The sequence below is a fragment of the Cryptomeria japonica genome, chromosome 5 (assembly GCF_030272615.1).
Source record: "Cryptomeria japonica chromosome 5, Sugi_1.0, whole genome shotgun sequence".
Taxonomy (NCBI): Eukaryota; Viridiplantae; Streptophyta; class Pinopsida; order Cupressales; family Cupressaceae; genus Cryptomeria; species Cryptomeria japonica.
In genome coordinates this window covers 308,705,670-308,719,659 of record NC_081409.1, presented here as the reverse complement: position 1 = coordinate 308,719,659, position 13,990 = coordinate 308,705,670, and positions in this window count along the sequence as shown.

Here is a 13,990-nt window from a genome sequence, read left to right as displayed (position 1 = left end):
GGAGGGTTGATAGAGAGAAGTATTGAGGGAAGGTGGGAGAGATGAGAGAGGTAGGTAGGGAGAGAAAGTTAAGTAGAGAGGTTGAGAGGGATGAAGAAAATATAGAGATTAATATGGAGAGGGAAGGATGGAAGAACATAGGTAGAGAAAGGGAGGGAGATGTAGGGAGAGAGAGAGAGTGAGGTGAGATAAAGAGTAGTATGGAGGGAAGGAGGTAGAGATTGATGGGAGATAAAATTATAGAGGGATGGAATGAGAGGTAGGTAAAGAGAGGGAGAGGGGAGATAAAGAGAGTAAGAGGGGAGATAGATGGATAGAGAGAGGAGATAAAGAGAGAAAGAGAGAGGGAAGATAAATATTAGGTGTGGATTAAGATTAGTATGGAGGGAAGGAGGTAGAGAGTGAGGGGAGATAAAAGTACAGAGGGATGGAAGGAGAGTTAGATAGAGAGAGGGAGAGGGGAGATAAAGAGAGTAAGAGGGGATATATAGAGAGAGGAGATAAAGAGAGAAAGGGAGAGGGGAGATAGAAATTAGAGATATATGGATAAGTAGAGAGGTGGAGAGAGTGAATAAGGGAGTGAGATAGGTATAAAGAGAAAGGGTGGGAGGGAGTTAAATGTAGAGAAATAAAGGTAGGTAGGGAAGGATGGAGAGGTATGTATAGAGAGAGGGAGAGGGAAGATAGAGATAAGTTGAGAGGGGGGAGATAAATAGAGAGAGGTGGAGAGGAAGAGTTGAAGTGAGGGAGGGAATGAGAGGTATGCAGAAAGAGAGAGGGTAGATAGAGAGGTATGCAACAAGAGAGAGGGTAGATAGAGATAAGTAGTTTGAGAAGAAGAGAGAGATATAGAGAGGTAGGTAGAGAGATAGAGTATTATGGAGAGGGAAGGAAGGAGGGAGGGAGAGAAAGGGAGGAGAGGTACGAATAGAGAGAGTGAGATGAGATAAAGAGTAGTATGGATGGAAGGAGACCTAGAGAGTGAGGGGAGATAAAATTAGAGAGGGATGGAAGGAGAGGGGAGATAAAGAGAGTATTAGGGGAGACAAATGGATAGATAGAGAGGAGATAAAGAGAGAAATAGAGAGGGGAGATGGAGAGTAAAGATATATCCTATAAGTAGAGATGAAGAGAGAGAGAGAAGGAGGGATGGAGGTAGGTATAAAGAGAGAGGGTGGGAGGGAGATATATGTAGAGATATAGAGATGGGTAGGAAAGGATGGACATGTATGTATATAAAGAGGGAGAGGGGACGTAGATATAAGTAGAGTTAGAAGGGGAGAGAGAGTGGGGGAAGGAGGGAAGGAGAGGAGTGTAGAGAAATAGAGGTAGGAAGGGAGTGAGGAAAAGGTATGTAGAGAGAGGGAGAGGGAGAGTGATAGGGATATAAATAGGTATACAACTCGAGGGAGATAAATAGAGCGAGGAAAAGAGAAATAGAGAGGGAGGGAGGGAGGGAGGGAGTGAGAAAGAGGGATATGTATGTAGATAAATATAATTAGGGAAGGAGGGAGGTAGAGGTATGTAGAGAGAGCGAGAGTGGAGATAGAGATAAGTAGAGAGGCAAAGGGTGAGAGAGAGATAAGTGGAGAGGGAGCATGAGAGGGTGTGATAGAGAGAAAGGGGGAGAGAGGGAGAATTGTAGAGAACTAGAGGTAGGGAGGGAGTGAGGGGAGGTATGAAGGGAGAGAGGAGAGAGAGAGGTAGAGAGAGATAGAGAGGGAGGAGAAGGAGAGTGATAGGGAAATAGATAGGTCGAGAGCCTGGGGGAGACAAAGAGCATGAGATAGAGAGATAGAAAGAGAATGATGAAGGAACTTGCTGATTACTAAAATTTGACTGTCTTAAAAATTTAAAGATCTCCTAAAATTTAGAATCTACATTATGTCTAATAGAGACCTGAAACCATCCTCGAACATCGTATCAATATATACATTAAATATAACTTAAAGTATAAGTTTTATTTTACCTTTTTTTTACCTGACTTTTATAATTTTATATTTATGTATATATCCTGATGAAAAACACTAAGGGAAGGACAAAGGAATTAGAATTAAAAATTCATTTATTCTTTCTCCAAAACTAAAAACCCAAGCATGAGAATTTTTATTTGTAATTTAGTATTACCATAACATGTACTTGTTATGATTATTTATCATAACACGTGTTATGCTTAACAAACAAAATATGAATGTGTTTTTCTCTCATAAAAACATGTATGTGTTTTTAATTCTAATAACACATGCATGTTTTGGATTAAAAACCATGTGTATGTCTTAATGAACAATGTTTTTGAGCCTTAACACATACATGTTTTTAATTTAAAAACCATGTACATGTTAAGGCTCAAATTTTCCTACTCTTAACACACACAGTTTTTGAATATATTAAAAACATGTATGTGTTTTGTTTGTTTTAGGTAATTTTTTTGCTAGTGGCCACTTAATTAAGCCTAACATCTTGGTGTACTTACACCAAATCAAAAGATCAACATTAGGAACACTCAAGCATCATCCTTGGTGGACATGATGTTGCATTAAGGACTTGTAGACATACATCATCTTCATCATAAGTTTCAAGTTAAGTTTTGTGCATGAGGTAATCATTGTCATTTAATTTTATTTATTTTCCTTTCCTCCCATGAGGGTACAGATCTTCTATCAATCATTATTTCTATTATGGAGGTGGGAACACAAACGTAGAGTTTGACATAGGTAAGCCCCTATATAACACAACTATTTTCCCCTCATTTTTGTGTCTCAAAGTTTACAATTGAAGATTGAGATAATTATATAGTGAGACACAATGGATAATGACAAATAATTTAAAACTTTGAACATATGAAAGTTACAAGACTAGGGCACCAGTTCCCTAGTCCTTCCAATTATGGCTAATATTTGATGGTGGTGTAGCATCATAAATTGGAACCTTTTACAACTTACACCAATTTTTCGTGCCCTTTCTTTATCAAGTCCCATTCTAACTCCCTCCCAAGTCTATTTTTTGACCTTTTTACCTCAAAACTGATGTCATCTTTCTGCACAAAGAACTAAACCTCTGCCTTGTGTTGTGCATTCTCATCTCCCACTAATTGGCCCTATTTTTGGTTAATTGGGGTACCTAGGAAATCTTGGTCTAGGACTAGGGAACCTGGGCATCTTGGTACTTCTTAAACAAGACTTAGTTTGGACATGTCGGTGCACTTCCCCTTGCTCATGATTTTGGATCTTGGTGTCTCAATATGACTATTGGAGGTTGGACTAATTGATAAAAATTTTCACGAACCCTATATAAGAGCATTCCTCTAGTTCATTTTTATCATCCATAATAACTTCCTTAATAGCTTCAAGTCTACCCATTATTCATGCATCAACATCAACTGGCATTAATCATCCAAGACAATATTTCACCTAACCATATTCTTCAAGCATTTTAACATCATGGAAAAAAAATATACATCAATCTTCATGCAAACATGTGTGTTTGACTAGGTCATTCATGTTTAGGTTATGTCAAGTCATGTTACTACAACAATACTTGTGATTACATTCAAAGAGCATTGCATCATCATCCATTATCAATTGCAGTAGATCTGAGGTATATCATTCAACATTTACTTTAGTATTTCCATTTCAAATTTTAATTCAACTTAAGGGTTAATTCCAAACCCGGGGTTTAACTTAGGCAAATCATTATCAACAACACCATTTCCCTTCTTTTTGTGTGTAGGTGAGAGATTTAGAAGCTATGAAAGAATATTCCAACAAATAATATGATGACTATTAGATCCATCTTTTGTAAGAGTGAAAAGTGTTGGACCAGGTCACCTAGAGCATCTTGGTCCCACAAATTTTAGACAAATTTATAGTAAGATGATCTAAGTGATATTTTGATTTGAAAAGTTTACGGTCTATCCACATCTGATAGCTGGAGGGATAGGACATCCAAAACATCCCAATATTTTTACTTTCAGGATGAACTTCCTAACACAGGTGCCCCTATGTTCCTTTTGCTTAGATTTAACTTTGTGTTTGCATACTACGTTTGGAGCTCACTATGTATGTGATTTTACATCAATTTTGTATCATTTAGACTAGATATATCATTCAGCTTACATCCTTTCAATTATATTTTCAACTGAATCAAAAGGGATAGAATTCAATCTACATTCAACTCTCTTCCTAATAGAATTGAGGTTGAATTTATTGAGTTCATTATCCTTTTAATTTAATATGTGTGAAATAGGTTATTTACATAACTAAACTTGTGAGCTCTTATTTCCATACCTTGCATTTTGGTGAACCTAACACTTCTAGCATTTTTCATATTTCTGATTGGATGTTTTCAGAATTAATTTTCATAATTTCATTGCATACATTGATTGAACATTTTTTTGGTTATTAGATTTGATAAATGGAGTTGTTATCTTAATTTGTTAATTCACCTTTCACATTTTCTCCAAGATCTTCATGATGTTCCCTTTAATGCATATGATGGTAGCTCATATTTTCCTTTAATCCATAACCATGATTTGCCCTCTCACATAATTGTTCCCACCCAAGATGATCATTTGGTGCAAGTGGATGATATTGTGGCTACCTTTCCTATTGATACCAACCTACTTTTCATTTCAATAACCTTCACTACAGAGAAGAAGCATTGCTGAGTTCTTGTACCTCTCCTAAAGTATATGTTGACCCTTTTTCTGTCAACCTAGGATCTAGTCTAAGAAATGCTATCCTACATAACTTGCATGTTATGCACATTTCTTTGTTGACAAACAGTGAGGGGTCTCTTTTGACCTTGCATCCTTTTTGGGCTCCAATTCTATTTCTGAGTTGACCAGTTTGGCCGATCAACTCACTTAAGTTTTATTAGTTGGAGGGTTCCCTTTCATTCATGGGTTGTTTCCCCTTTTTTCACTCTTACCAGTCTATGGCAGTTTTCTTCTAGCTATGAAGGGCTCTGCTCCCCCACATGATTTTATAACAGGAGAAAATGGTCGTGTGGGTTAACTCCAACCACCAAATTTCAATGCCATAACTCTAGAGGTGACACCTATAGACTGATTTCAGATGCCACCCATGCCTCTTCAAGGCATTTTGAAGACTTTTGGGCTCTGCAGGTACATAGAGACGCATTCAAATGCAAGGTTTTCCCTGATTTGTGGGGATTTTTCTCTCTTCTAGAGGCAGAGGATGCCTTCAGAGGCTAGATTCAGCATGCCATCAGATCATCCTCGATTTGATCTTCTTCTCCCCTCTCAGATTTTTGTAACCTAACCCTGGTGGGGTTAGAGTTTTCATCAGTGGTTCCATTCTTAGTTATGCTTGAACTATAAAGGAAATTTTTTGTAATTTTCTTAGGATCTTCTCCTCTTTTTCTCTTATAGCAATCCATGACTTCTACGACTGTATAAATTACCTTGCCTCTACATTAATAAGATTTTTCTTTCCTTACCTAGTTTCAATTCATACAAATTTGTGTATTTCTCTTACCTATTTGCATGAATGCATCTTTTCTTGCTTTCTCAACATGTGTGATAGTGTTGACTCCTCTTAGAGTGGCATCCAAGAAAATTGTTTGTTCCTCTGACATTGTTAAGAATTCCAACCTTGACTCAGTCTTAGAAAGATAGAATTAGATAAGAATTAATATATCTTTAGGGAAGTTTTATTGATGTTTTGTGCAGTTACAGGTGGGGGTAGATCAACTTTCAGTCTAGGTGTAAACCTTTTTTCCTTCTTTCATGCAAACCTTCTCTCTCTCCCTTTTCCCTCTCAGGTCATAGATTATTTTTACTAGTATTGGGTTGATCCAATGCCTGCACTCAGATTGAAGAGGAACCCAACCTTCTCCGAAGATTCGACCTCACATTTTGCAAGGTCCCACACTTGAGAGGTTGACTCAATGTTTCACAAGGTTGATGATCATGGTTTCTTGGGTCATCAAGGGTGAAATTTTTTGTGACAATAGTATCTTTAATCCATGAGGAAAGAATCAATACTCCTATCCATGATCTCTCTAAGATGGAGGTAATATTGTAGAGTAACATTGAACCATCCTCTTCTCATAGAGATACTTTGGTGCAATGGAGGCAAGGAAAATATGTTAGTACGTCAATCACTCTAGATACTCCTTATTCTCCTAGATTTTATCTTAATCATCAACATATTTTGAGGTGAGATGATGTTATGCATTTTATTCATGACCTATCCCATAATATAACATTGATAAAAGATGAAGCCTTAGATGATAAAGATTGTCCTCCCCAACCAAAGAAAGTGGACATGAATGATGATGATAGAAAAGAGAATCTTCCTACAAAGGATATTCCTTCCTCATCCATTCACACCTATGGCCTTTCAACATGTCCTTACACAACAAATTTCAAAGAAATACATAATGAAAGTCCTTCTTCTTCACAATTGAAACCATCTTATGAGCTTGACTATTATATTATTTCGAAGCAAGGCTATAGTGGAGAAGGACTTGGAAAAATGGAACAAGAAATCAAGATCCATATAGATCCTCTCTCATAATGCACTAGAGAAGATGTTGGGTTTCCTACCCCTTCCTTGCCAATCCTTTTAGTGGAAGAACAAAATTCTAATCCTCCTATCCAAAAAAGAAAAAAAGTTTTCCATAGTAGGAAAGGTCTTCTGGCAACTTATAAATAATGATCAAATTTATTTCTCTCCTAAACAAACACTTAAATCAAAATATGCCACTAAATATTGTCTTTTTCATCGCATGCATGGTCATACTACTGATGTTTGTATTTAATTTCAAACACATGTTTAAACACTTGATGTTATAAAACTTGATATGCAAATATTTCTTTCTATACATATAGTAATACCTTAGCACTTCCTTCACCCTATTATGCTGCTCCTCACTATGTGATCATAGTAAATTACCTATTGGGGGTTCTTTTCCATTCATGGTGGTACAAATTTATGTGCAATTATACTTGGATAGCAACATAATAGTCTTTTCCTTGTCTCCATTCTTGGGGGGGAAGAATAATGTTTCAATTTTCTCTCTATTTCAAGGATTTAATTTTCTTTTATTGAGTTGCATCTTTCATAGCTTGATGTGCTTTCTTACATAGAGTTATCATCCATGCAAGTACATATATGTCCCTTGGTTGGACCTATTATTTGTATCAAATGATGTCTTTTATGAATAATCCCTGCTTAGTGAATGAGTGTAATCCATTCCTAAGAATCCACCTTTTCATAGTATTTGAGAAGGTGTGTATTATAAGTCATTTTATCCTTTCAAACATGTCATCATTATTAAAGATCTCCTCTATTTTTGGAGGTAGATATCTTTGGGTAAGGATCTCTTTCTCCTTGCATCCATCAAAAGGCTCCCTTTACACTATATTTTCCTTTCTCATAAGAGTTATGCCTCTTTAGCTTGGAGTTATGTACATTTTTTCTTAAAGGATATTTCCTTGGTGATGAAGGTGTATATCCGTGTTTCTATCTTTATACCTTAAGACATCAACATAGGGATATGTTGAAAACTTAAGGAGGGACATACATCACGGTCTACTTGTATCTTATGTTCAATTTAAGTTGTATATTTCCTTTCATACAATGATTTTCTTAGTTATTCTTATTCATGTTGTGTATTTCCTTATAGACAATGAGCTTTGCATAGTTATCTATTTTTAACTTGCACCATTTTTTTGGATGAGTTGACTAGCATAATAAATCTTGCTAGACCTTTCAACTCTTCGTTTAGAATAGTTTAACTAGCATAACACAAATTGCTAGACCTTTCAACCCTTCCTTTTCAATTCCTTAGGGAAATTTGACTAGCATATCATAACTTGCTAAACCTTACAAGTCCTCTTTTTCAAATTTCAGGACAAGTGGAACTAGTATAACACAACTTGCTACTTTGACTCTTCCTTCCCACATGTATCACACAACATAACATAACTTATTGTCATGTGAGAATTCATGCTTACATGGATCACCTGGCATAATACAACTTGCTAGACCATGTAATCCATGTTCCCTCTTGCTCTCTCTCCCATGGATCACTTAGCATAACATATCTTGCTAGGCTATGAAATATGTGTTTTCTTTTTCTCTTGGCAATGAACTCGTAGCATAACACACCTTGCCAATTGTTGGATCATATTTCATCATTTGTTGCATGCTATTTCTCTTTCCATGTGACAACTTGTGCTCTTGTAATAGAATTCCAAGAATGATATTAGTGGTTGAGACATTTTTTACTATCAAGGTCTCTTCAACTAGTTGACTTAAAGTGTTTGTTTTTAGTACTAATCACTTATTTTTTTTTTATATATTTTATGTGTCTTTATGGCTTTGAATTTTTGTTTCATCTTTATTATTTGTCTTGTGTATCCTTGCATATTATTGTATGAATTAAGATCCTAAGCTTGGGGGCTTATTCTCTCAAATTTAGTGATGTCTTGTCTCTTTGTAATGTTTCTCCCAATTGCTCATATCCATGTCTCTTTCTCTCTTTATGCTACTTTATTGCGAGTATGCATATAAGATCATGCTCTCACTAAAGTGGGGGCTAGATGTAGAATTGTAAATTGGAACTTTGTACAATTTACACCACTTTTTTGTGCCCTTGCTTTAGCATGTCCCATCCTAGCTCTCCCAAGTCCATTTCTGGTCTTTTTACCGCCAAATTGATGTCATCTTTATGCATGAAGAATTGAACTTGTGCCTTGGACTATGCATTCTCATCTCCCACTTGTTGGCCCTATTTTTGGTGGACCAAGGCACCAAGGCATCCTAGTCCAGGATTAGGGTGCTCGGGGCATCTTGGTCTAAAACCAGGGCACTCAAGGCATCCTGGTCCTACTTAAACAAGACCTATTAAATGGAAATGTTGGTACACTTCCCCTTCTTGGTGGATTCGGATCTTGGTGTCTCAATATGACCATTGGAGATCGACCTAATTGGAAAATTACCTTGGGATTCTTATATAAGAGAGCATTCCTTTAGGGGTGAACTCACAAAGCTGGTTCCCACTTTTGCCAATGAAGGAAATTGACAAAAGTAGAAAATTTTGTTTACGGGGGGTTCGAGCGTAGTGGGGGTGTTCGAACGGAATACCCTTTGGGGTTCGAGCAAAGACCCCACTTCGCTCGAACCCCATCTTTCAAGCGAAGCACTTTTAATGCTCGTTTATGTCATTTTTCAGTTATAGCATAGGGGTTCGATCGAACCCCCCTAAAAATGGGGGGTTCGCTCGAACCCCCCTTCGTTCGAACCCCTTTTTTAACACTTCTCTGAAGATTTCTACATTTTTTTGCAGATTTTTGGCCTTGAAACCTCTAGTTGAAGGCTCAAATGGAATGATCTTGACAACCCAAAATGTATTATTATAGTCCTCGAAGAAAGCTTTCCAATGAATATAATTTTACTACATATTGAGTTTATTATGAACTTGTTTTTTTAATTTTACCAAATATAGGTTTTTCACCGAACATGAACTTCTCTGTTCAACGCATTGGAAAAAATAGGAAACTAATTCAAAAAAATTCTGAAAAATATCTAAGCCCTGGATATTGATGTCTTCTTTCTAACAAAAAAAAAAAAGTTGAATTTTGATATATATAGAATAAGTTATGTGTTCAAACGTAAACCTATGTCTAAATTATGACTAGTCGGACTTCAAAACTTAATCAAATGAAAAATATTGAACATATCACTATCAAACCAACTGCAAGCCTTGGATATTGATGTTACAAACCAAAATTCAAAAGAATTGAGTTTTTATCATTTATAGAAAAAAAGTTATGCGTTTCGAGAGGCACATCACTCTTAAAAAATGTAGTTTGTTGTAAAAAACTACTTTTCGAGGGAGATGGAAAAATTTTAAAAAAATCCTTCAAAAAAATTTGAAAAAAATATATACAGAATCTACAAACAAAATTCTACAAATCACTAATTTACATCATCTTCAAATTATTAATAGTTTAAAAGTTATAGTTGTCGGAAGTTGAAGATTATTTTAAAATTGTTCATCTCAGTGTCAAAAGTGGCAAAAAAGTGGGAACCATTATTGTGAGTTCACCCTTAATTCATTTTCATCATCCACAATAACATCATCTCCATCCATCATTCATGCATCCACATCAAGTGACATCAAGAATCTTCAAGCATTCAAGGTAGCATTTCACCCAACATATTCTTCAAGAAATTCAACATCATTGAGTAGAAAATCTACATCAATATTCATGCAAGCATGTGTGTTTGATTAGGTCATTCATGTTCATGTCAGGTCAATTCATGTTACTGCATCAACAATTGTTATTACATTCAAAGAGAATTGCATCATCATCCATTATCAATTGCAACAGATTTGAGGTATATCATTTAACATTTACTTATGTATTTCCATTTTCAATTTCAATTCAATTCAATGGTTAATTCCAAACTTAGGGTTTGACTTAGGAAAACCCTACGAACAACACCATTTCCCTTCTTTTTCTATGTAGACAATAGATTCATAAGCTATGAATAAAGTTTCTGATAGAAAATATGACGATAATCAGATCTAGCTTTTGTAGGAGAAAAAAGTGGAGGACCAGGTCACTTAGAGAATCCAGGTCTTGCAAATTTACAATGAACTTTTAGGAATAGATTATGAGCAACATTTTGATTTTGAAAGTTTCTTGTCTATCCACATTTGATAGTTAGATGACCAAGATGCTTAGAGAATCCTAGTCTTGTACTTCAGGTTGAACTTCTTGGAACAAGTGCCCTTATGTTCCTTCTACTAAGATTTAAATTTGTGCCTACATACTGCATTTGTAGCTCACTATTTAAGTCATTTTACATTGATTTTACATCATTAAGCCTATATCTAGCATTCAAATTACATCCTTTTAATTACATTTTCAACTCAATCAAAAGTGATAGAATTCAATCTACATTCATCCCTCTTCCTAATTTAATTGAGGTTGAAACTATTGAGTTCATTATCCTTTTAATATAATGTGTGTTAAATAGGTTACTTACATAGCCAAACTTGTGACCTCCTATTTCCATACCTTACAAGTGGTAGGCTAGATATCTCTTGAGATCAATCCTAGCACTACCTTTTGCATTTGAGTACTCCAAGTCCCTAACACCCCCATTGTACCTAGTTTTCCTTTATTTTCTATCATAGTTTCCCTTTTGCATTTCATTTCTATATTTGTTCTTTTGTTATACATCTTTATTTTAAATATTTAATAATTTTTGTTTGTTTAGTCCATAATGAGTTCTTTAGCCTAGTCATTTGTATGCATTCATTCAATCATATCACATGTAGCACAAAAAGAACCTAGGTGTGGATCTAGGATAGTTTGACTCTCCTTTGAGGACTAAATTCAAACCCATTCATACCTCTTCTTATTTTAATGAAATAAATCACACTCATTAATAAAGTTGATTCTAGGTTGATACAAATGGTAATCTAGGATCACCATTTGGCTTATTTCAAGAATATTCTCTCAATGTAAAAAAAATTCTTACAAATATTCCCAAGTGAAAATTATAATCAAAATATGTAATTGATGAACAAAATATTCCTCCCAAAGAATATTCTTATTAGTTTTTTTTATTGTAATTAACAATTTTGGACAGTGACTGATGAAAATGCTCCTGTACAAATGAAATATGTTATTTTTACAACAAAATATTCCTATTGGTGGTATACCTAATTGTTATATGTCAAAGGTAATCTCTTAGCCCTCCTAAGTGCAACCATGGTGTTTATTTTTTCTAAAAAATGAACTATATGAAATTTGATTCCCGTGACTCACAAATTCAGAGATAAATGCATATGATTTGCAAGCTTGCCTTGATACCATATTGATGAGGTTGAAATATGCTAGCAAACTCAAACAATCCACAAATGAGAAATGTGTTTACATAAAATGTACAAATGAGCTTTTCTTATAATGGAAAGAATGAAGTGGTGAAAAGTTAGGGGTCAAAGTTTGAATAATCCTCCAAGAATGAAATATTATGGAACTCTATAGAAAAATGTTGGGATACTTGGTAAGTTAACATGAGGTGAGACAAAAGTTTAGATAACCTATAAGTAAGTTTAAGTGTAATGTGAATAGGACTCTACTAAGTAGGTTAAAATATAACTAATTTGATAATACCTCTTTTCACACTAACACAATTTTTCACCCATCTCATTTACCCATCAAAAGTAAAATAATCATCTTTACTTTTATCACGTTGATATCTTTTTAAATAAAATATCTATTAATGTCCACCATTTTTCTTTTTCTTTTTCTTGATAAAAGGTCTAGGCCAAAATATATATTAATATATAACAAAAATTACATAAATAGGGCCAAGCCTTGTAATTGCCCAAAAAATAGAGGAGGCCCAAACCAGAGAAATTTGAATTGTATTTCCCTTCCTAAAATACAAAATATCGTCCATAGAAGTTGAGATAGATCAAAACTTGAGATATGGTCTCACAGAGAAACACTACATAGCATAACTATAATGGTGTGAAAGGGACCCTACAAAGGGAAGAACTATGTTCTCTTGAGAGCCAATCTCACAAGATACATTCAGATGTCTCCAACTAATCAAACTAGTGAAGATATCTAATTAGAAAAATTGAAAGAGCAAATATAGGGAGAATTTGGTCTAAGTCTGAGCATCTCGGTCAAAGACACCAGTGCAACGCATAGACGTTTGCACAATGCATTGTAGTCTCGTACGAACCGTGAACATAAAAGACTTAGAAATATGAAAACTCGACTGTGTTTTGATTAACCCGCAAACCCAAGAGTTAGAAACGTAGCAGCAAATACCGGATGATAAATACAAATAGAAATGAATATAATTGAAATAAATAAAGAAAAAGAAAACCCTTGTCCATTCAAATGCCTCTAATAAACCTACACACATGAAGACAGGGTGTTTGGGGCCATTTGGAGACGAGCCTCAGTCAAGTCCCAGTTTTAGTGTTTCCACCTCCACAACAACCAAATAGATAGATAGATCAAAAGACAAAAGATAGAATGATAAAATAATCAAATAGATAGGGGATATGATAAATCTCAAGATACTCAAAGATGAGATAAGTAGATAGATATTACCAACAAGGCTTGAGAAAGCCAAGAGAGATGCAAAGAATATTATGAGAGCTTTAGAGTGTTGTAGCAAAATAGAAACTTCTTTAGCAAGAGCAACGAGAAAGACGGGAGAGCCCAAAGAATGAGAGATCTTTCTTGAGAGGACCCAAAGAGCTTGAATAGAGAGAAAAGATAGATTTAAAAGAGAGAAGAGGAGGGAAAAGAGGGTTGTTTTGCCATTTTGGAAGATTCTGAGTCATTTCCACTGACCTGTTGGATATTGTTACTGTTAGGATATGTTGTTGTCATTGATGCCAACATATTCCTGTGTTTTGGCGTTGCAGAGAGTTGTTTGGTGTTCTGGTGATTGGATTGAGTTGATATGGTTGGCTTATCTATTTGGGATGCTAGAATACTTCATTCCTTATTGGTTTCAATGATCCGAAAGTTTACTTGATCATATTATTTGATAGGGTTTGTAGTTCAGTCTTTCTATTATGTGGCCAACATTGTTTGGTGTTTGATTTGATGAGATCCGGTGCGATCATATCTTCAGTTGCAGATTTGGGAAGATGTTTTGGATGTTTATGTGTATCTTTAATTCAGATGGTTCATGATTTGGTGCTCTGCAAGCTATCATTCTAGTCTGAATTGTTGTTGTTGAGTGTTCTTGTGAGTTAGCGTGTTAATTGATGAAGATTTAAATAAGTAGTGTTGGTGCAGCTATTATGGATGGTTCTAAAGTGCTTGTTGGTGTTTCCTAATCATGTCCTATTTGTATTGATGGTCCGCATTGATCCTTGTGTGTGTACTTGGTGATTTTGCTGATTTATTGGCATTCTTCATGTTATGCGGTATTCTTCATGGTGTAGCGTGTTGCGGTTGATCTTAGCA